Genomic DNA, 24,200 nt, shown 5'->3' with positions numbered 1-24,200 from the left:
ATACCAAAATCCAATAGAAGAATACGACATTAATGCAATACACAAAAGGGTTGAGACAAGTAAAGATAAAGATACTTTAAAGGGACTCAAAACACAGGGGCACATTAACTTCTCAAACCAAGTGCAGACACTCGGGGCATCATGACGTGGCCAATCATTTATACAGACCTTCCCACCTGCTTGTTTTCCATCTATCTCTGCCCTTTTCTGGCACTATGAAGACAGAGCTGTCAATCAAAGAAGAGGGGGGTGGAGATAGAGGGAAAACAAGCAGCTGGGAAGGTGTAGTTAAATGATTGGCCCCGCTATGATGCACCGAGCACCTGTACTTGGTTTGAATTGTCATTCTCTGCTGACAGAGTCCGTTTAATTACTGTATTTTTCAGACTATAAGATGCACTGGACCATAAGGCGCACCTAGGATTTAGAGGAAAATAGAAAAAAAAAATTTAAGCAAAAAATGTGGTCACGATGCACTGTTAAGGGGGAGCGGGTCTGCTGCTGACACTGGTATAGGTGTAATGCTCCCCAATTCTGATAATATCCCCCATCCTGGTAGATATGCCCCCCTTCCTATTATATGTGGCTCCATCCTGGTATGCATGGCACCCCTTCATCCTGATATGCATGGCAACCCTCCATCCTGATATGCATGGCACACCTCATCCTTATCCTAGTATGCATGGCACCCCTCATCCCTATCCTGGTATGCATGGCACCCCTCATCCCTATCCTGGTATGCATGGCACCCCTCATCCCTCATCCTTATCCTGGTATGCATGGCCCCCTCATCCTTATACTGGTATGTATGATCCCCCTCATCCTTATACTGGTATGTATGATCCCCATCATCCTTATCCTGGTATGCATGGCCCCCATCATCCTTATTCTGGTATGTATGATCCCCCATCATCCTTATCCTGGTATGTATGGCCCCTCATCCTTATCTTGGTATGTATGACCCCCTCATCCGGTTGCATGGATTTATATCGTGTGACCAAGTTGTCAAGCACTTTTCCAAGTGATGCTAAAATTGCTTGGAAAAGCGCTTGACAACCCGCATGCTGAAATGCATGCAAAAACGCTTGACAAACGCTTCTACCTGGTGGGAAAAACGCATGTAAAAACCGCATGCGTTTTTCCTGCCAGGGAGAAGCGGAAAAAATATGCAGCATTTCTGCATCGTGGGCACATATAGCCTTATTGTCTCTTACGCATGCTGATAAAGTTTAGTGCTTCCCTAAAAAAGATGATGCAACTTGCTTAGGATTTTGCACCAAAAATGCAGCAACATCTGATACCTGCGTTTTTTGCTGCGTTTTTGCACTTACCTATTGCTTTCTTTGGGTGAAAAAACGCTGAAGAAGTGACATGCTGCAGTTTGCAAAAACGCAGCAGTTTTCCAAATCAGTAAGGAAAAAAAAACAATCTGTGCATGAGATTTCTGAAACCTCATAGCTTTTGCTGGTATTGTAAAACGCAGCTTAAAATTTTCATACAAAAATGCAGCAAAAATGCAATGTGTGAACACAGTCTTAGGTGACAAATACTGTTTAAGCCAAATTTTACATAAATAAATAAAAAAAATGTTAGCGACAAGGAACAGTAAAAAAGGAAAAAAACAAAAACTTTTTCTGACATATGAATCTATCTTAAAAAGTGGGTGGCATTTCAAGCTGTGTCATTAGTCGCCTATTTATAATTTCTCACACTTGGCAACAGGTAGCAAATTAGTTCGTTTTTTAATTAGTGACATTTTTAGTAAGCAAGTGATAATAAATGTTCTCCTAGTGTGCTAACCTTCTTATGATATTTTTCCATAATTATCATTAATTTTATTAGCAGGGAATGTTCTGTAATGGAGCAAGAGCATTAATTTTTCTATTTTATAGGGGTTTTTGTTCAATAAATAGTGTTTGGGGCCAATGTATCTTTCTGATTTAAGCAAGTCTGGGTGAACACATGAGCTAGAATATAGTTGTCTTAATTAAGATACTAAATTCAGATCACTGTTGGATGATGGGTAGAAGTTTTCATAAGGGACAGAATAAATTCATACAGTCCATTGGTCCTATCTTATCTACCATTGCCTGTTTGAAGCTTCTCCTGATTATCTATATAATGTATGTTTTAAAATTGCCGAGTACCAATTCATCTCCTTGACTCTCTTTGTTACATTTGCCTACAGCACAACATCCTATCCTAAGTGGGCTGCACCCGGAGGAATCATATCCATGAAGGTTCTTTCCTCTAGGGAGTAATTTGACACTTCCACAGTAAAAATGGCCATCCTAGTCATTAAAAACAGTGTTAAACTGACTGGCAACCTAACATGGTTTTCACAATGAAAGAAATAGCATTAATTTAAAAAGCATAGCTCCCATAGGAAATGAGCAACAAGCTTTCATTGTAATCTCTCAATATCACCCCCTCCTCTTTGTCACATGCAGAATTAATGGAGATGCTCCTTAAAAGAAGCACACCAGAATACTAAAAATACTTTGGTCTATCTAATTGTACCTTCTGACATAATGTAAAAAAATATGTATGTAATTCTTTGATATGTATTATACATTATAGTATAAAAGGAATAGTACATTACGGCACTTTTTGGTATGGTACAATAAAGTACGTTATGTTATTTATGGTGCAGTCTGGTATGATACTTATGGTACATGATAGTATTTAAGAACTGTTTGATAATATTCTGAAATGGTTGTACATGATGCATCAAATGTAAGCTTCATATCTGATTTACAACAAAAGAACAACCAGTAAAAAACACAATATCTTTTCTCTCCATAGAAGTCAATCAAGAATAAAAAATATAGAACTTGATTTCATAAATACAGATCCATTATACAAATCTTTTTCTCTCCCTTCAAAAGATACAGTGAAGGAAATAATTATTTGATTCCTTGCTGTTTTTGTAAGTTAGCCCACTGACAAAGACATAAACAGTCTATAATTTCAAGGGTAGGTTAATTTTAACATTGAGAGATAGAATATCTCAAAAAAATCAAGAAAATCACATTGTGTAAATTAGATATTTTTTTTGCACTTTGCAGTGAGAAATAAGTATTTGATCCCTTACAAACTATTATGAGTTCTGGCTCCTACAGACCAGTTAGACGCTCCTAATCAACTCGTTACCTGCATTAAAGACAGCTGTCTTACATAGTCACCTGTATAAAGGACTCCTGTCCACAGACTCAATTGATCAGTCAGACTCTAACCTCTACAACATGGGCAAGACCAAAGAGCTTTCTAAGGATGTCAGGGATAAGATCATAGACCTGCACAAAGCTGGAATGGGCTACAAAATCATAAGTAAGACGCTTGGTGAGTAGGAAACAACTGTTGGTGCAATAGTAAGAAAATGGAAGAAATACAAAATGATTTTCCTAAAAGATGCTCTACAGGAGAAAGAAAGAGAGGACCACATTGACCATATACAGATAAGTCCAGAAATATTTGTACAGTGACACAAGTTTTGTCATTGCAGCTGTTTACCAAAAGATATTCAAGATACAGTTATATAATCAATATGAGCTTAAAGTGCAGACTCTCAGCTTTAATTTGAGTGTGTTCACATCCTAATTGGAGTAAGGGAATTATATCTCTTTAATATGTAACTGCATTTTTTTAAAGAATCCAAAAGCAAATGGACAGATGTCTCATCAATTAAGCATGTAAAAGGTCTGGAGCTGGTTCCAGGAGTGACATTTGCAACTGGAAGTTGTTGCTGTGAACCCACAACATGCAGTCAAAGGAGATCTCAATGGAAGAGAAACAGACTATAATTAGACTTAAAAAAGAAGAAATCCATCAGATAGCAGAAATTTTATGAGTGGCCAAATCAACAGTTGGATACACTATGTATATTATGCAAAAAAAAAGCATACTGTTGGGCTTGGGAACTTAAAAAAGCCTAGACTTCCATGGAAGACAAAAATAGTGGATGATCGCAAAATCTTTTTCATGATGAAGAAAAACCCCTTTACAACATCCACCCAAGTAAAGAACACTCTCCATGAAGTAGGTGTTTCAGTACCTAAGTCTACCATAAAGTGAAGACTTCATGAAATACAGAAGGTTCACCAGAAGGTACAAACCATTAATAAGCTTTAAAAATAGGGCTAGCATCAATGCCGGGAACAAACTACCATGCGTGCAGTCACGGTAAAAGCACAGCATGACAGACACTGAGTGTAGCAAATAAGATAAACCTCCTGATGTACCCCACACAAATGTCGGGTGAAAAGCGTTGAGGTAGACACTAGAGGGCGGCGATGTGAATGTAAAAAAGAGCTGTTAATACTTCACACCCCTGTCAGCTGCTTAATAATGAACTAAGGATAGTGAGCCTGTAACTACAAAGGACACTATCTGCATTGAGGCAGTGTAAAAATTTATTTTGCATTTATTAGTCTGGATAGAGAGTGTAAAATAGAGTACTTGTCTACGGTACTGTGCAATACTGAGAGCTATTTTCCAGTTGAGAACAGCATTATATGAATGAAACAGCTGAGATAGGAGGCTGTAGAGGATACAGTGTAAATAAGTGGCACTGCCCATACAAAATAGACTACAGTGCAGCTAAATCTATCTATATAACCAACAGGGTAGTGTGGTGAATTATAGGGATACCAGGCTAGTAAGGGCTGAGAGCAATAAATAATAGCCATACCTTGTTAGTGTAAAGAAAGTAATCTAAATAAAAAAAGGATATACCGGTACTTGCTCACAGTTTTGTATAGTCAGATGAGCATGCTAACCTATATTATATTTAGTATTGTGGTCTGACAAGTGTCTAGACCCGATAAGACTGTTTATGAGTACGATGAATTTCTATGTGTTTTTAAAAGGAAATCAAATAAAGATTATATTTTAATAAAGTAAGTCCACCTCAGACAGTAAATTTGTGAAATAGTGAACTTTATTTTGGAGTCTTGGAGGACCTCAATCAGTGAATTCTTAAAAATAGAAAAGCCGGATTAGATTTTGCCCAAAAACATCTAAAGAAGCCAACCCAGTTCTGGAAAAATATTCTTTGGACAGATGAAACGAAGATTAATTTGAACCTGATGATGAGCAAAAAAATGTATGGAGAAGTCTTGGAACAGCTTATGATTCAAAGCACACCACATCCTCTGCAAAACATGGTGAAGGCAGTGGGTTGGCATGGGCATGCATGGCTTCCAATGGCACTGGGTCAATAGTGTTCACTAATGATTAGTGATGAGCGAGAACTAAAATGCTTGGGTACTCGTTGCTCGGGTCGAGCAAATTGGAATACTCGGGTGCTCGACCCGAGCAACGAGCCCAATGTACGGTAAGTCTATGGGAAACCCGAGCATTTTTCCGGCGGCTACACCCCGGAGGTCTGCAGAGGGCCTAAAAATTGCCCAAATCGATGGGAACAGTGCTAAAATGACATGGGAACAGCATGGGGAAAACCCCTGGAAGCATTTCTGACTCCCAGGTCAGTGCTGTCAACAACATTGTCAGAGTATTACGCCACTTTTACGAATTCACAATAAAACATACAAAAACAAAAACAAAATGGATTTTCCTGGGAAATATATTACGGAACATCCTTTCCAGGGTAATGACTTGTATATAAGGCAAAATATATAACTAAAACCAAAAATACTCCTCCAAACCTTGGGCTATGTTCACACGTAGCGTTTTTGATGCGTTTTTGCACTTCTGCGTTGCTTTCAACAAAGACAAATGCATTCACCGGGAAATGTCATTTTAACATTTTACAACCTTATCTGGCAATGTGAGACACATCATCAGACACATCCTGTTTTATTTATGATGGAGGGATTCTGAAAGTCAAAAGGCCTATTTTTATAGGGCCATCAGACGACCCTTAATATTCTTAAAAGGCCAGCAGTCGGCCCTCGCTATTGTTAGAGAGCCATCAGCCGGCTATGCTTTGTTGTTCCCATTATTAACAAGTGGGTCTCCTATACTGTTATTGCGTATCCAGTGACTGCAAGGGCTGCCAAAAATTTGGTCGCCACCCAATACCCCTTTGAAGAGACATAGAGGAGGGTCTCAGTAAAAAAAAATGTTCCCATTATAAAGGAGCGGGTCTCCTTTAATGGTAATGCCCATGCTGTGACTGCAAGGCCTGCCAAACTTTGGAAAAAACCCCACTAAGAATTTAAAGACACATAGAGAAGGGCCACAGTAATGACAAATTCCATTTCAAAAGGAGAGTCTGCTATACAGTTATAGGGTATGCAGTGAGTCCAACGGCTGACCAATTTTAGGAAAATCCCCACTAAGAATTTAAAAACACATAGAGCAGGGCCACAGTAACAAGTACGACATGTTCCCATTAGAAAGGAGAGAGTCTGCTATACAGTTATAGGGTATGCAGTGAGTCCAACGGCTGACCAATTTTAGGAAAAACCCCACTAAGAATTTAAAGACACACAGAGCAGGGCCACAGTAACAAGGTACGACATGTTCCCATTAGAAAGGAGAGGGTCTGCTATACAGTTATAGAGTATGCAGTGAGTCCAATGGCTGACCAATTTTAGGAAAAACCCCACTAAGAATTTAAAGACACATAGAGCAGGGCCACAATAACGACAAATTCCATTTAGAAAGGAGAGAGTCTGCTATACAGTTATAGGGTATGCAGTGAGTCCAACAGCTGACCAAATTTAGGAAAAACCCCACTAACAATTTAAAGAGACATAGAGCAGGGTCACAGTAACGACAAATTCCCATTAGAAACGAGAGAGTCTCCCACTGTGTTGGCCTATGCAGTGAATGTAAGGGCTGCCAAAAATTTGGAGGCACTTCAATGCCCCTTGGAAGAGACGTGGAGGAGGGCCTCATAAAAAAATGTTCCCATTAGAAAGGAGTGGGCCTCCTATACTTGTAATGCCCATGCACTAAGTGTATGGGCTGACAAACATTTACCCCTGGGGGTATACAAGAACATACTGTATAAAATCCTAATCCAGTCCTTGTTCATTTTTATAAGAGTCAGCCTGTCAGCATTTTCAGTTGACAGGCGGATGCGCTTATCAGTTAAAATTCCACCAGGGGCACTCAAAACCCGTTCTGATAAAACGCTGGTGGCAGGGCAGGCCAGGACCTCCAAGGCATAGAGAGCCAGTTCATTCCACGTATCCAGCTTGGATACCCAATAATTATAAGGCACAGCGGAATCACGGTCGGCAAGGTACTCCCTCAGCATCTTCCCAAACTTTGCACTCCTTGTGAGAGTACCTCGCGCCTCAGGGCCTGTGCGATGGGAATGTCTGAGAAAACTCTCCCAGAACTTTGACAGTATTCCCCTGCCTCTGCTGGATTGAAGTTGTGTCTCTCCCGCCTGTACTCCTTGGTTGTCCAACGAAGTGTGCCCTCTGCCGCCAGCGTTTTCAGATGGGAATTTTTTTAATAGTTCTGCAACAAGGGCCTTCTGGTATAGCCCCATTTTTGTAGACCTGTCCGCCTCAGGAATAAGAGATATAAAGTTCTCCTTGTAGCATGGGTCTAGAAGTGTCACCAACCAGTAATGACTGTCACCCAAAATTTTGAGAACTCGAGGGTCATGGGAAAGGCAGCGTAACATAAACTCACCCATGCGTGCCAGACTACTAACAGGCAAGACTCACCAAGAGGATGACTGACCAAGCTCTCCTCCTCCTCCTCTCTGTCCTCTGGCCATCCATGCTGAACAGACGGTATGACAGCTGTGCAGGTAAGACTGTCTATAGTGCATGAAAAACCTCCTGTCCTTCCTCCTCCTCCTCTTCCTCATTGTCACTCAATCCATGTTGGGATGATATGAGGCTGGGCTTTGTGTAATCACCCTGTATGGTTCCTTGCTCCATCTCATCGTGCTCCGCCTGCAATGCATCCTCTTTGATTGTGAGCAGAGAGCATTTCAGAAGACAGAGAACCGGAATGGTGATGCTAATTATGGCGTCATCGCCGCTCACCATCTTGGTGGAGTCCTCAAAGTTTTGGAGGATGGTACATATGTCTGACATCCATGTCCACTCCTGAGGTCTTATGTGTGGAGTCTGAACTGAATACTGACAGCCTTGTTGATGCTGGTACTCAACAACTGCCCTCTTCTGCTCACAAATCCTTCCCAACATCTGCAGTGTAGAGTTCCAATGCGTGGGGACATCACACACCAGTCTGTGAGATGGAATCTGCAAACGCTGCTGAAACATGGCTAGGGAGGTGGAAGCTGTAGTTGACTTTCTAAAATGGGCACACAAGCGGCGTACTTTAACAAGAAGATCCGGCAGCTCCGGGTAGGATTTGAGAAACCGCTGAACCACGAGGTTAAGCACATGGGCCAGGCATGGTAGGTGTGTGAGCTCACCTCGCCTCAGAGCCGCCACCAGGTTTTGGCCATTGTCACACACGACCATGCCTGGCTGTAGGTTCAGCGGTGTGAGCCACAGATCTGCCTGCTCTTTCAGAGCTGTCCACAGCTCTTCAGCATTGTGCGGTTTGTCACCTAAGCATATTAGCTTCAGCACAGCCTGTTGCCACTTGGCCGAGGCAGTGCTGCAGTGCTTCCAGTTTGTGACTTATGTGGTCATTTCAGACACAGAGGCTGAAGAGATGGAGGAGGCTGAGGAGGATGAGGTGTAGGAGCTGTAGACCGCGGGGGCAAACCTGATTGACCTAGGGCCCGCAATCCTTGGCATCGGGAGGACGTGTTCCATCCCAAGGTCCGACTGGGTCCTGGCTTCAACGATGTTAACCCAGTGTGCCGTCAGCGAGATATACCATCCCTGCCCACAAGCACTTGTCCACGTGTCTGTGGTTAGGTGGAATTTCCCGGTAACTGCGTTGTTGAGGGCACGGCTAATGTTTTGGGACACGTGCTTGTGTAATGTGGGGACGGACACCGGGAGAAATAGTGGTGGCTGAGGACTGAGTACCGAGGGACAGCCGCCGCCATCAGGTTGCGGAATGCTTCCGTCTCCACGAGCCTAAAATGCAACATTTCGAGCGCAAGCAGTCGTTTAATGTGGGAATTTAGTAGTGTGGCCTGTGGGGCGTTGGCTGCGTATTTGCGCTTGGTTTCCAAGGACTGGGGTATGGAAAACTGAACGCTGCGCTGGGACAAGGACATGGACGTGCCTCCTGATGCTGCTACTTGAGATTGCGCAACGACATGTGCAGGGCAGGAGGCATCTTCGCATGCACCATGGACAGGGGATTGGCTTGCATGCACAACAGCAGAAGAAGCAATGGTGCCACCCGCAGACGCTGTTCCTGGACCCTGTGGTTTGGCCCACAAAGTCGGGTGCTTTGCTGCCATGTGCCTGATCATGCTGGTGGTGGACAGGCTGGTCGTTTTGCCACCCCTGCTGATGCTGGCCTGGCAGGTGGTGCAAATGGCCTTTTTGGGGTTATCGGCAGAGTCTTTAAAAAACAACCAGACTCGGGAAGACCTAACAGTTGTCCTGGCAACTTCCTTCGTGTTGGTGTTACGGGGAACATTTGCCTGCCTTCTGTCTGCGGCCACCACACTGCTTCTTCCTTCCTGTTGGGGTGCTCTGCCTTCCTCCCCCTGTGTGCTGCTGTCCTCGCTCTGCATGTCCTCATACCAGGTTGGGTTAGTTACTATATCATCCACCACCCCGTCTTCCACTTCTGCACCCTGGTCCTCCTCCTGACTTTCTTGCAATTGTGTCTCATCATCGTCCACCTCTTGTGACACTTTCCCACCGTCGCCTTCACGTGACCGTGGCTGCTCAAATATTTGGGCATCGCTACACGTGATCTCCTCTTGCCTCGCTTCAAGTGTACCGGGCGAGAGGCCCGAATCTATAAATGGAAAAGTGAACAGCTCTTCAGAGTGTCCAAGTGTGGGATAATTTATCTCCGGGCACTCGGCATGGTAGGAGGAAGGAGGATCAGGGTGAGGAATATGCGGTCCAGACTCACGGCTACTGAGACTTGACAGTGTGGAAGACAGGGTGGTGGTGGTGGTGGTGGTGGCTAAGTGACTGGAAGCATTATCCGCTATCCAACCAACAACCTTTTGACACTCTGGGTTCAATAGTGGTGTGCTGCGGTCCCCTAGGAATTGGGACAGGAAGGTCAGGCGAGAAGATGTGGGTGCTTGTTGTGGCACATTTTCAGCTTGCCCACGGCCTTGTCCTCAGCCTCTGCATGCACCATCACCATCACGTCCAGTTCCCCGTCCCTTGCCACGTGCCTTGCCCATTTTAAATGGAGGACAGTATCTTCCACGCTAACTACAAATGACTGAGTTTTGAGCGAACTTATATGTGATCCGTGTGACGGAGAAAACAGAGTTTTAAATACCTGGCCTGTAGGTAACTAGTTTGAACAGCAAACTGGTGTGAATTGCTTTAATGACACACTAAAGAAAATTTTTAATGGAGGGCAGAAATGGCAGTATTTTCTGACAACGTATATGTGATCAGTGTGATGGAGAAACAGAGTTTTAAATACCTGGTCTGTAGATAAGTAGTTTGAAGAGCAAACTGCTGTGAATTGCTTCACTGACTCACTGAAAGAAATTTTTAATGGAGACAAGAAATGGCAGTATTTTCTGACAACGTATGTGTGATCCGTGTGACGGAGAAAACAGAGTTTTAAATACCTGGCCTGTAGGTAAGTAGTTTGAACAGCAAACTGGTGTGAATTGCTTCACTGACTCACTTAAAGAAATTTTTAATGAAGGCCAGAAATGGCAGTATTTTCTGACAACGTATATGTGATCCGTGTGACGGAGAAAACAGAGTTTTAAATACCTGGTCTGTAGGTAAGTAGTTTTAACAGCAAACTGGTGTGAATAGCTTCACTGACACACTGAAAGAAATTTTTAGAGGAGGCCAGAAATGGCAGTATTTTCTGACAACATATATATGATCCGTGTGATGGAGAAAACAGAGTTTTAAATACCTGGCCTGTAGGTAAGTAGTTTGAACAGCAAACTGGTGTGAATTGCTTCACTGACTCACTTAAAGAAATTTTTAATGAAGGCCAGAAATGGCTGTATTTTCTGACAACGTATATATGAACCATGTGATGGAGAAAACAGAGTTTTAAATACCTGACCTGTAGGTAAGTAGTTTTAACAGCAAACTGGTGTGAATTGCTTCACTGACACACAAAAGGAAATTTTTAATGGAGGCCAGAAATGGCAGTATTTTCTGACAATGTATATGTGATCCGTGTGACGGAGAAAACAGAGTTTTAAATGCCTGGCCTGTAGGTAAGTAGTTTGAACAGCAAACTGGTGTGAATTGCTTCACTGACACACTAAAGTAAATTTTTAATGGAGGCCAGAAAAGGCAGTATTTTCTGACAACGTATATGTGATCCGTGTGACGGAGAAAAGAAAAGAGTTTTATATACCTGGCCTGTAGGTAAGTAGTTTGAACAGCAAACTGGTGTGAATTGCTTCACTGACACACTAAAGGAAATTTTTAATGAAGGCCAGAAATGGCAGTATTTTCTGACAACGTATATGTGATCCGTGTGACGGAGAGAAGAAAAGAGTTTTAAATACCTGACCTTTAGGTAAGTAGTTTGAACAGCAAACCGGTGTGAATTGCTTCACTGACACACTAAAGGAAATTTTTAATGGAGGCAAGAAATGGCAGTATTTTCTGACAATGTATATGTGATCCGTGTGACGGAGAAAACAGAGTTTTAAATACCTGACCTGTAGGTAAGTAGTTTGAACAGCAAATTGGTGTGAATTGCTTCACTAACACACTGAAAGAAATTTTTAATGGAGGCCAGAAATGTCAGTAATTTCTGACAACGTATATGTGATTAGTGTGACAGAGGAAACGGAGTTTTAAATACCAGGCCTGTAGGTAAGTAGTTTGAACAGCAAACTGGTGTGAATTGCTTCACTGACACACTAAAGGAAATTTTTAATGGAGGCCAGAAATGGCATTATTTTCTGACATTGTATATGTGATCCGTGTGATGGAGAAAGCAAAGTTTTAAATAGCTGGATTTCTAGCGCTGTATTATGGAACGGACCTGGCTGTATTCTGCAGTGCCAACAAGCAACTGGCGCAGAAAAACGGTGTTCTCTGGATTGATTTTTGAGCAAATAGTGAGGATTAAGATCCAAAAAAAAGTATTCCTGGCCCCTGAGACCTGGGCCTTTGTATAGAAAGATCTAACAGCAACAGAAGGCAGAATTGGAATTCAGCCTCTTGTGCTATATGCACTGCAGTTTGTTATATACCCTGCCTGCCTGCGTATATACACTGCCTGCCTGATATCTCTGCAGATGGATTAGTTAGTCCTCAAAAGGACTGTTTGTTAAGATGGATATGTGTAATGTACGGTTTTTCTCCCTACACTACCTAATACACAAGCAAATCTCTCCCTGACGCAGCAGCACCTCTCCCTACACTGTCTGATTCCGGAGTGACTGTGACGAGCATGGCGGTGCTAGGTCTGATATAGACCTGATGACGCTGTGCGGCCAGCCAATCCCTTTAATACCACAACCAACATGGCTATGGCATTACAGTGAGTGGCAGGCAATCCCTGCATGTTGATTGGGGCTCTAAAGAGCACCAAACATGCTGGGAGGGGACCCGAGCTCCTGCCGAGCAACCCCGGAAATACTCGGAGCGCCGAGCATCTCGAGCAGTGAGATGCTCGGGCGAGCTATGAGCAGTAGTGAGCATGTTCGCTCATCACTATTAATGATGTGACTGAAAACAGAAGCAGCTAGATGAATTCTGAAATGTACAGGGATACTGTATAATTTCTGTTCGGATTCAACCAAATGCAGCAAGGTTGACTGGCCGGCACTTCACAGAAAATATGGACAATGACCCAAAACATACTGCAGATGCAGCCCAAGAGTTTTTAAGGCATTGAAGTAGAATGCTCTGAAATGGCTGAGTGAATCACCAGATTTTAACCCAATTGAGCGTGCATTTTACATGCTTAAGACAAAACTAAACTCAGAAAGACCCACAAACAAGCAACAAGTCAGCTTCACTAAAAGCCTGGCCAAGCATCAAAAAGGAAGAAACCCAGAATTGGTGACAGCCATAGCTTCCAGACTTCAGGCAGTCATTGCCTGCAAAGGATTCTCTACAAAGTAATACAAATGAACATTTTATTTATGGTAAATTTGTCCAGTGACATTTGGGCCCCTTAAATGAGGAGGCTTTGTAGAAAAATGCAATTCCTAAATGTTTCAAAGGATATTTTTGTTCGAACCTTTTAACTAAACCTGGAAGTCTACACTTCAATTGCATCTCAGTTTTTCAATTTAAATAAAAAATAGTGGCATGCAGATCCCAAATTACAAAGATTCGGTCACTGTCCAAATATTTCTGGACCTCACTGTGTATATACAGTTGTGCTCAAAAGTTTACATACCCCGGCAAAATTTTTCCTTTTTTGTCCTTGTTTCAGAGAATATGAATGATAACAAAAAACCTTTTTCTCCACTCATGGTTATTGGTTGGGTGAAGCGATTTATTGTCAAACTACTGTGTTTTCTCTTTTTAAATCGTAATGACAACCAAAAACATCCAAATGACCCTGATCAAAAGTTCACATACCCTGGTGATTTTGGCCTGATAACATGCGCAGAATATGACACAAATGGATTTGAATGGCTACTAAAGGTAACATCCTCACCTGTGACCTGTTTGCTTGTGATCAGTGTGTCTGCATAAAAGCTGAGTGAGTTTCTGGGATCCAGACAGACTCTTGCATCTTTCATCCAGCCACTGATGTTTCTGGATTGTGAGTTATGGGGAAAGCAAAAGTATTGTCAATGGATCTACAGGAAAAGGTAGTTGGTTGGAATTTGGGCCCATTTTCCTTACAAAACTGGTGTAACTGATCCAGGTTTGTAGGTCGCCTTACTCGCACATGCCTTTTCAGCTTTGACCATAAATTTTCAATAGGATTGAGATCAGGGCTTTGTGATGGCTCCTCCAAAACATTGACTTTGTTATCCTTAAGCCACCTTGTTACCATTTTGGCAGTATGCTTCGGGTCATTGTCCATTTGGAAGACCCATTTCTGCCCAAGCTTTAACTTCCTGGCTGATGCCTTGAGATGTTGCTTCAGTATTGCCACATAATCTTCTTTTCTCATGATGTCATCTATTTTGTGAAGTGCACCAGTTTCTCCTGCAGTAAAACAACCCCACAACATGATGCTGCCACCCCCATATTTCACAGTTGGGATGGTGTTCCTAGGTTTCCAAGCTTCTCCCTTTTTCCTTCAAACATAACAATGGTCATTATGCCCATTATGCTCAGATGTTGCCACAAAACAGAAGCTTCCAAACACATGACATCATCATATGGGCAGTCCAGAATTGTTTAAATGCATAGTAATCTTAGTGTATGTAAACTTTTGACTTTGTAGTAAGTAATAAAAATGCCTTAAAACATTCTCTCTCTCATTATTCTAGCATTTGGCAAATATTAAAAATTCTGGTAATCAAAATTGACCTAAAACGGGAGAGGTTTATTCTGATTTCATGTCAGATGTTGAGAAAAACATGCATATGTGTCTTTTTATATAGTGTATGTAAACTTCTGGTTTCAAATGTATATATATATATATATATATATATATATATATATATATATATATATGTATATATATATATACACCGCGTGCAGAATTATTAGGCAAATGCTTTTTTTGATCACTTTGATACTTTTTATACATGTTGTCCTACTCCAAGCTGCATAGGCTTGAGAGCCAACTACCAATTAAGTAAATCTGGTGATGTGCATCTCTGTAATGAGGAGGGGTGTTGTCTAATGACATCAACACCCTATATAAGGTGTGCTTAATTATTAGGCAACTTCCTTTCCTTTGGCAAAATGGGTCAGAAGAGAGATTTGATGGGCTCTGAAAAGTCCAAAATTGTGAGATGTCTTGCAGAGGGATGCAGCAGTCTTGAAATTTCCAAACTTTTGAAGCGTGATCACCGAACAATCAAGTGTTTCAAGGCAAATAGCCAACAGGGTCGCAAGAAGCGTGTTGGCCAAAAAAGGCGCAAAATAACTGCCCATGAATTGAGGAAAATCAAGCGTGAAGCTGCCAAGATGCCATTCGCCACCAGTTTTGCCATATTTCAGAGCTGCAACGTTAATGGAGTATCAAAATGCACAAGGTGTGCGATACTCAGGGACATGGCCAAGGTAAGGAAGGCTGAAAAATGACCACCTTTGAACAAGAAACATAAGATAAAACGTCAAGAATGGGCCAAGAAGTATCTTATGAATGATTTTTCAAAGGTTTTATGTACTGATGAAATGAGAGTGACTCTTGATGGGCCAGATGGATGGGCCAGAGGCTGGATCAATAAAGGGCAGAGAGCTCCACTCTGACTCAGACGCCAGCAAGGTGGAGGTGGGGTACTGGTATGGGCTGGTATCATCAAAGATGAACTTGTGGGACCTTTTCGGGTTGACGATGGAGTGAAGCTCAACTCCCAGACCTACTGACAGTTTCTGGAAGACAACTTCTCCAAGCAGTGGTACAGGAAGAAGTCGGTATCGTTCAAGAAAAACATGATTTTCATGCAGGACAATGCTCCATCACATGCATTCAACTACTCCACAGTGTGGCTGGCCAGTTAAGGTCTAAAAGAAGACAAAATAATGACATGGCCCCCTTGTTCACCTGATCTGAACCCCATAGAGAACCTGTGGTCCATCATGAAATGTGAGATCTACAGGGAGGGAAAACAGTACACCTCTCGGAACAGTGCGTGGGAGGCTGTGGTGGCTGCTGCACGCAATGTTGATCGAAAGCAGATCAAGCAACTGACAGAATCTATGGATGGAAGGCTGTTGAGTGTCATCATAAAGAAAGGTGGCTATATTGATCACTAATTTTTTTGGTTTTTGTTTTTGCATGTCAGAAATGTTTATTTTTAAATTTTGTGCACTGATATTGGTTTACCTGGTGAAAATAAACAAGTGAGATGGGATTATATTTGGTTTTTATTAAGTTGCCTAATAATTCTGCACAGTAATAGTTACCTGCACAAACAGATATCCTCCTAAGATAGCCAAATCTAAAAAAATCCCACTCCAACTTCCAAAAATATTAAGCATGGATATTTATGAGTCGTTTGGGTTGATTGAGAACATAGTTGTTGATCAATAATAAAAATAATCCTCTAAAATACAACTTGCCTAATAATTCTGCACACAGTGTATATATCTATATATGTAATTGTCTAATTCTGTCTGTTTCTCTGTAATGGAAATCTCGCATCGCTGATTGGTCGTGCCCGGACGGCCGCGACAAATCAGCGACCGGTGCAGTCCGGCCGCGAATTGGCGCGGGATTTGAACCACGCTTCGCTGATTGGTTGCGCCCGGCCTGCCGCGACCAATCAGCGATATTGGCGTAGCTACTATAAATTAACCCCCCAATGTATCCCCCTGAGGCCCCTAATGAATTTCGTAAATACCTCATGTTGTCAATATTGCCTGTGCGCGGCACTATCGCTAACCGCGCACAGGCAGCACGTGACCCCTGGCTGCAGCTGGTTCTTGCTTCAGCTTACGTCATGACTATTTGCAGCTGCAGCCAGGGGTCTCCTGTTCTGCGTTCCACGGTGAGTGACGGGTTGTTGGCGGGATTATCCCCCATCGCGTCACACCCGGTATCAACCGCGCGCTCTGTCAATGAATGGGCGCGCGGTGGATGCCGGGTGTGACGCGTTGGGGGATAACCCCGCCCACAACCTGTTACTCACTGTGGAACGCGGAACAGGAGACCCCTGGCTGCAGCCGCAAATAGTCGTGATGTAAGCGGAAGCAAGAGCCGGCTGCAGCTGGGAGTCATGTGCTGCCTGTGCGCGGTCAGCGATAGTGCCGTGCACAGGCAGTATTGGCAACATGAGGTATTTACGATATTCATTAGGGACCCCGGGGTGATACATTGGGGGGTTAATTTAAAGTAGTGGACAACCCCTTTAAACCCCGCTTCGTTGATTGGTTGCGCCCGGCCGGCCACGACAAATCAGCGATATTGGTGCGCAATTTAAACCCCACTTCGTGGATTGGTCGCGCCTAGTGATGAGCGAGCATGCTCGCCACAGCTCGGTACTCGCCCGAGCATCACAGTACTCGAGATGCTCGGACCTCACCGAGTACTTGCGCGATGCTCGGGCGGGAGCTCGGGTCCCCGATGCTGCATGTTTGGCGCTCTTTAGAGCGCCTATCATGCAGGGATTGTCTGCCACTCACTGTAATGCCACAGGCATGGTGGTTGTGGCATTACATTGATTGCCCAAATCGATGGGAACAGTGCTCACAGTGAAACATGAAAAGCCGGCAATTCAGCAGCGGCATACACCGGTACCCGACAATTTAGAACAGAAAGAATAGAGCATCATACATAGATTAGATAGATAGAAACATGTCAGTCACATATATAATAAGTACAGTGACAGTGTTGGTTACTGTACTTGTCATTTAGAGTTAAAATAAAGGATTTATAAAAAAAAAATTGGTGTGGGGTTCCCTATAATTTTAGTCTCTAGCGGAGGTTAAGCAGATGGCTGGGGCAGATGTTTGAAGCCTGGGAAGGGGGTAATACCCACGGAGCTTCCCAGGCTACTAATATCAGCCCCCATCTGAATACCTAGCCTTTACTGGCTATTAGTGTTGAGCGATACCTTCCGATATCAGGAAATATCGTATCGGATTGGATCGGGCCGATACCCAAAAAGTATCGGATATCGCCGATTCCGATACCGGAAACCAATGCAAGTCAATGGGACACAAATATCGGAATGAAAATAAACCCTTTCTTTCCTTGTAGGTTAATTCTACATGAAGTAAAACAACTAAGAATAATGTAGAATGACATGAAAAGCCGGCAATTCAGCAGCGGCATTCACCGGTACCCGACAATTTACAACAGAAAGAATAGAGCATCACACATAGATTAGATAGATAGAAACATGTCAGTCACATATATATGAAGTACAGTGACAGTGTTGCTTACTGTACTTGTCATTTAGTGTAAAGGATTTATTAAAAAAAATATTAGTGTTTTCGTGCACCGTCTCTTTAAAAAAGCCGGCCGGCAATTCAGCAGCGGTACCCGACAATTTATAACAGACAGAATAGAGCTTCACACATAGATTAGATAGATAGAAACATGTCAGCCACATATATAAGAAGTACAGTGACAGTGTTGCTTACTGTACTTGTCATTTAGTGTAAAGGATTTATTTAAAAAAATAATAGTGTTTTCATGCACCGTCTCTTTAAGAAAGCCGGCCGGCAATTCAGCATCTGTACCCGACAATTTAGAATAGAAAGAATAGAGAATCACACATAGATTAGATAGATAGAAACATGTCAGTCACATATATATGAAGTACAGTGATAGTGTTGATTACTGTACTTGTCATTTAGTGTTAAAATAAAGGATTTATTTAAAAAACAATTGGCGTGGGGTTCCCCTTAATTTTAGGCTCTAGCGGAGGTTAAGCAGACAGCTGGGGCAAATGTTTGAAGCCTGGGAAGGGGGTAATACCCACGGAGCTTCCCAGGCTACTAATATCAGCCCCCAGCTGAATACCTAGCCTTTACTAGCTATTAAAATGGGGGAACCCCCCCAAAAAAATAACGTGGGGTCCCCCCTAATTTAATAGCTAGCACAGGCTAGGCAGACAGCTGGGGGCTGATATTAATAGCCCAGGAAGGGTGCCATGAATATTGGCCCCCTCCCAGGCTAGAAACACCAGCCGTCAGCCGCCCCAGAAATGGCGCATCCATAGGATGCGCCAATTCTGGCACTTAGCCTCGCTCTTCCACGCTGCCCTGGTGCGGTGGCAGGGGGTAATAGGGTTGGGGTTGATGTCAGCTTATAATGCCAGCTGACATCAAGCCCAGGTTAGTAATGGAGAGGCGTCTATAAGACACCCCCATTACTAACCCCATAGTCAAAGTTAAAGAAAAACACAAACACCCAGAATAAAGTCCTTTAATTGAAATAAAGACACAATCCTTTATTGTTCTAAATTAAACCATACTTACCATCACGCCCATTCCAGCTGAAGCCAACGATCTCCTGCAATAAAAGTAAAATAATAAAGCAACCTCATCCTTACCTTTCCATGGTTCCCACGACAGCTTCAGCTCTGCTACATCGAGATGACAGGCTGGACCGCAGCAGAATGCTGCCATCCAGCCTGTCATCCCGCAGACACTGAGAAGCGCAGGCATGCTTGCGCTCCTCAGTGTCTCTCTGTGACGTCATCCAGATGAGCCGAGTTCATGTCCAATGAACTCAGCTCACCTCATGCACGTCACTGACAGCGTGGGAAAATTCTCACGCTGAAGTGCTGAGTGCAGGAGAATTTTCCCACGCTGTCAGTGACGTACATGAGGTGAGCTGAGTTCATTGGACATGACCTCGGCTCATCTGGATGCCGTCACAGCCAGACACTGAGGAGTGGAAGTATGCCTGCGCTTCTCAGTGTCTGCGGGATGACAGGATGGATGGCAGCGTTCTGCTGCGGTCCAGCCTGTCATCTCGATGTAGCAGAGCTGAAGCTGTCGTGGGAGCCATGGAAAGGTAAGGATGATGTTGCTTTATTATTTTACTTTTATTGCAGGAGATCGTTGGCTTCAGCTGGAATGGGCGTGATGGTAAGTATGGTTTAATTTAGAACAATAAAGAATTGTGTGTTTATTTCAATTAAAGGACTTTTTTCTGGGTGTTGTGTTTTTTTAAATACTTTACTAGAAATTCATGGTGGTCATGTCTAATATTGGCGTCACCCCATGAATTTCGGGCTTAGGGCCAGCTGATAATGCCAAGCTGGCCTTAACCCCTTTATTACCCAGTGAGCCACCGCACCAGGGCCCTGGATGAGTTGGGTACAGCGCCAGAAGATGGCGCTTCTATGAACGCGCCATTTTCTGGGGCGGCTGCGGACTGCAATTTGCAGCGGGGGTGGTCCAGAAAGCTTGGGCCTCCCTGCGCTGCGGATTCCAGCCCCCAGCTGCCTAGTTGTATCTGGCTGGGCACAAAAATAGGGCGAAGCCCCACGCATTTTTTTTTTAAATTATTTCATGAAATTCATGGAATAATTAAGAAAAAAAGGGCTTCCCTATATTGTTGTGTCCAACCAGGTACAAATAGGCAGCTGGTGGTTGGGGGCAGCCCATTCCTGCCTGCTGTACCTGGCTGGACACAAATATAGTGCGAAGCCCCACGTCAATTTTTTTAAAATTATTTCATGAAATAATTTTTTTAAAAAAGGGCTTCCCTATATTGTTGTGTCCGGCCAGGTACAAATAGGCAGCTGGTGGTTGGGGGCAGCCTGTTCCTGCCTGCTGTACCTGGCTGGACACAAATATAGTGCGAAGCCCCACGTCAATTTTTTTTAAAATAAATCCTTTATTTTAACACTAAATGACATTTGAGGAGTTAATAAAGATGCAGTCCCTAAATTATTATTTATTTTTTAATTAATTTTTCCCAAAACTTTTGACGTGGGCTTCGCCATATTTTTGTATGCCAGCCAGGTACAGCATCCAGCTTCTATGAACGCGCCATTTTCCGGGGTGGCTGCGGACTGCAATTTTCAGCGGGGGGGGGGCAGAAAGCTTGGGCCTCCCTGCGCTGCAGATTCCATCCCCCAGCTGCCTAGTTGTACCTGGCTGGACACAAAAATAGGGAGAAGCTTCAAGTATTTTTTTTTTTTTATTATTTCATGAAATTCATGAAATAATTAAGAAAAAAAGGGCTTCCCTATATTGTTGTGTCCAACCAGGTACAAATAGGCAGCTGGTGGTTGGGGGCAGCCCGTTCCTGCCTGCTGTACCTGGCTGGACACAAATATAGTGCGAAGCCCCATGTCAATTTTTTTTAAATCATTTCAGGAAATTCATGAAATAATTAAAAAAAATTGATGTGGGGCTTCGCCCTATATTTGTGTCCAGTCAGGTACAGCAGGCAGGAACGGGCTGCCCCCAACCACCAGCTGCCTATTTGTACCTAGCCGGACACAACAATATAGGGAAGCCCTTTTTTTCTTAATTATTCCATGAATTTCATGAATTTAAAAAAAAAAACGTGGAGCTTCGCCCTATTTTTGTGTCCAGCCAGGTACAACTAGGCAGCTGGGGGTTGGAATCTGCAGCGCAGGGAGGCCCAAGCTTTCTGGGCCCCACCCGCTGCAAATTGCAGTCCGCAGCCGCCCCGGAAAATGGCGCGTTCATAGAAGCGCCATCTTCTGGCGCTGTACCCAACTCATCCAGGGCCCTGGTGCGGTGGCTCACTGGGTAATAAAGGGGTTAAGGCCAGCTTGGTATTATCAGCTGGCCCTAAGCCCGAAATTCATGGGGTCACGCCAATATTAGACATGACCACCATGAATTTCTAGTAAAGTATTTAAAAAAAACACAAACACCCAGAAAAAAGTCCTTTAATTGAAATAAACACACAATTCTTTATTGTTCTAAATTAAACCATACTTACCATCACGCCCATTCCAGCTGAAGCCAACGATCTCCTGCAATAAAAGAAAAATAATAAACCAACCTCATCCTTACCTTTCCATGGCTCCCACGACGGCTCCAGCTCTGCTACATCGAGATGACAGGCTGGACCGCAGCAGAACGCTGCCATCCAGCCTGTCATCCCGCAGACACTGAGAAGCGCAGGCATACTTCCACTCCTCAGTGTCTGGCTGTGACGGCATCCAGATGAGCCGACAATGAACTCAGCTCTACTCATGTACGTCACTGACAGCGTGGGAGAATTCTCCTGCACTCAGCGCTTCAGCGTGAGAATTTTCCCACGCTGTCAGTGACGTGTATGAGGTGAGGTCATGTCCAATGAACTCGGCGCACCTCATGCACGTCACTGACAGCGTGGGAAAATTCTCGCGCTGAAGCGCTGAGTGCAGGAGAATTTTCCCACGCTGTCAGTGACGTGCATGAGGTGAGCTGAGTTCATTGGACATGACCTCCGCTCATCTGGATGCCGTCACAGCGAGACACTGAGGAGCGCAAGCATGCCTGCGCTTCTCAGTGTCTGCGGGATGACAGGCTGGATGGCAGCGTTCTGCTGCGGTCCAGCCTGTCATCTCGATGTAGCAGAGCTGAAGCTGTCCTGGGAACCATGGAAAGGTAAGGATGAGGTTGCTTTATTATTTTACTTTTATTGCAGGAGATCGTTGGCTTCAGCTGGAATGGGCGTGACTGTAAGTATGGTTTAATTTAGAACAATAAAGAATTGTGTCTTTATTTCAATTAAAGGACTTTTTTCTGGGTGTTTGTGTTTTTTTTAAATACTTTACTAGAAATTCATGGTGGTCATGTCTAATATTGGCGTGACCCCATGAATTTCGGGCTTAGGGCCAGCTGATAATGCCAAGCTGGCCTTAACCCCTTTATTACCCAGTGAGCCACCGCACCAGGGCCCTGGATGAGTTGGGTACAGCGCCAGAAGATGGCGCTTCTATGAACGCGCCATTTTCCGGGGCGGCTGCGGACTGCAATTTGCAGCGGGTGGGGCCCAGAAAGCTTGGGCCTCCCTGCGCTGCGGATTCAAGCCCCCAGCTGCCTTGTTGTACCTGGCTGGACACAAAAATAGGGCGAAGCCCCACGTATTTTTTTTTTTAATTATTTCATGAAATTCATGGAATAATTAAGAAAAAAAGGGCTTCCCTATATTGTTGTGTCCGGCTAGGTACAAATAGGCAGCTGGTGGTTGGGGGCAGCCCGTTCCTGCCTGCTGTACCTGACTGGACACAAATATAGGGCGAAGCCCCACATAATTTTTTTTTAATTATTTCATGAATTTCCTGAAATAATTAAAAAAAAATTGACGTGGGGCTTTGCACTATATTTGGGTCCAGCCAGGTACAGCAGGCAGGAACGGGCTGCCCCCAACCACCAGCTGCCTATTTGTACCTGGTTGGACACAACAATATAGGGAAGGACTTTTTTTCTTAATTATTCCATGAATTTCATGAAATAATTAACAAAAAAAAAACGTGGAGCTTCTCCCTATTTTTGTGTCCAGCCAGGTACAACTAGGCAGCTGGGGGATGGAATCTACAGCGCAGGGAGGCCCAAGCTTTCTGCCCCCCGCTGAAAATTGCAGTCCGCAGCCGCCCCGGAAAATGGCGCGTTCATAGAAGCTGGATGCTGTACCTGGCTGGCATACAAAAATATGGCGAAGCCCACGTCAAAAGTTTTGGGAAAAATTAATTAAAAAATAAATAATAATTTAGGGACTGCATCTTTATTAACTCCTCAAATGTCATTTAGTGTTAAAATAATGGATTTATTTAAAAAAAAAATGGCGTGGGATCCCCCATAATTTTAGTCTCTAGCGGAGGTTAAGCAGACGGCTGGGGCAGATGTTTGAAGCCTGGGAAGGGGGTAAAACCCACGGAGCTTCCCAGGCTACTAATATCAGCCCCCAGCTGAATACCTAGCCTTTACTAGCTATTAAAATGGGGGACCCCCCCCAAAAAAAATGACGTGGGGTCCCCCCTATTTTAATAGCTAGCAAAGGCTAGGCAGACAGCTGGGGGCTGATATTAATAGCCCAGGAAGGGTGCCATGAATATTGGCCCCCTCCCAGGCTAGAAACACCAGTCGTCAGCCGCCCCAGAAATGGCGCATCCATAGGATGCGCCAACTCTGGCACTTAGCCTCGCTCTTCCACACTGCCCTGGTGCGGTGGCAGGGGGTAATAGTGGTGGGGTTCATGTCAGCGCCAGCTGCCATGAAGCCCAGGTTAGTAATGATGGGCGTCTATAAGACACCCCCATTACTAACCTACAAAGTGTTAAAAAGAAAAAACACACACTACACCCAGAAAAAAATAATTTATTTGAAATAAAACACACAATTTTATTTAATTCTTAGTTTACTAAAAATAATAGTTACCTGTCCACGTTCCTGCGCTGATCTCCCATGCACAGCTGTCACATCTGGAGATGGTGACAGCTGTGCATGGCTGCTGTAAGCTCACGCTGCCGGGAACACGTCCGCTCCTGGCAGCGGGAGCCACTGACTGAGGTCACCGGAGTGCATTCAGGCAGCGCAGCTCCGGAGACCTCCTTTACGGCACTGCTGTACCGTGGGAATTTCTCACTATACAGCAGGGCCGTAAAGCAGCTAACCGGAGCAGCGCTGCCTGAACTCCGG

Source organism: Phyllobates terribilis, unplaced genomic scaffold, assembly GCF_046119375.1.
Source record: "Phyllobates terribilis strain yellow unplaced genomic scaffold, ASM4611937v1 Scaffold_11__3_contigs__length_659146591, whole genome shotgun sequence".
Lineage (NCBI taxonomy): Eukaryota > Metazoa > Chordata > Amphibia > Anura > Dendrobatidae > Phyllobates > Phyllobates terribilis.
This window is presented reverse-complemented; position numbering follows the sequence as displayed.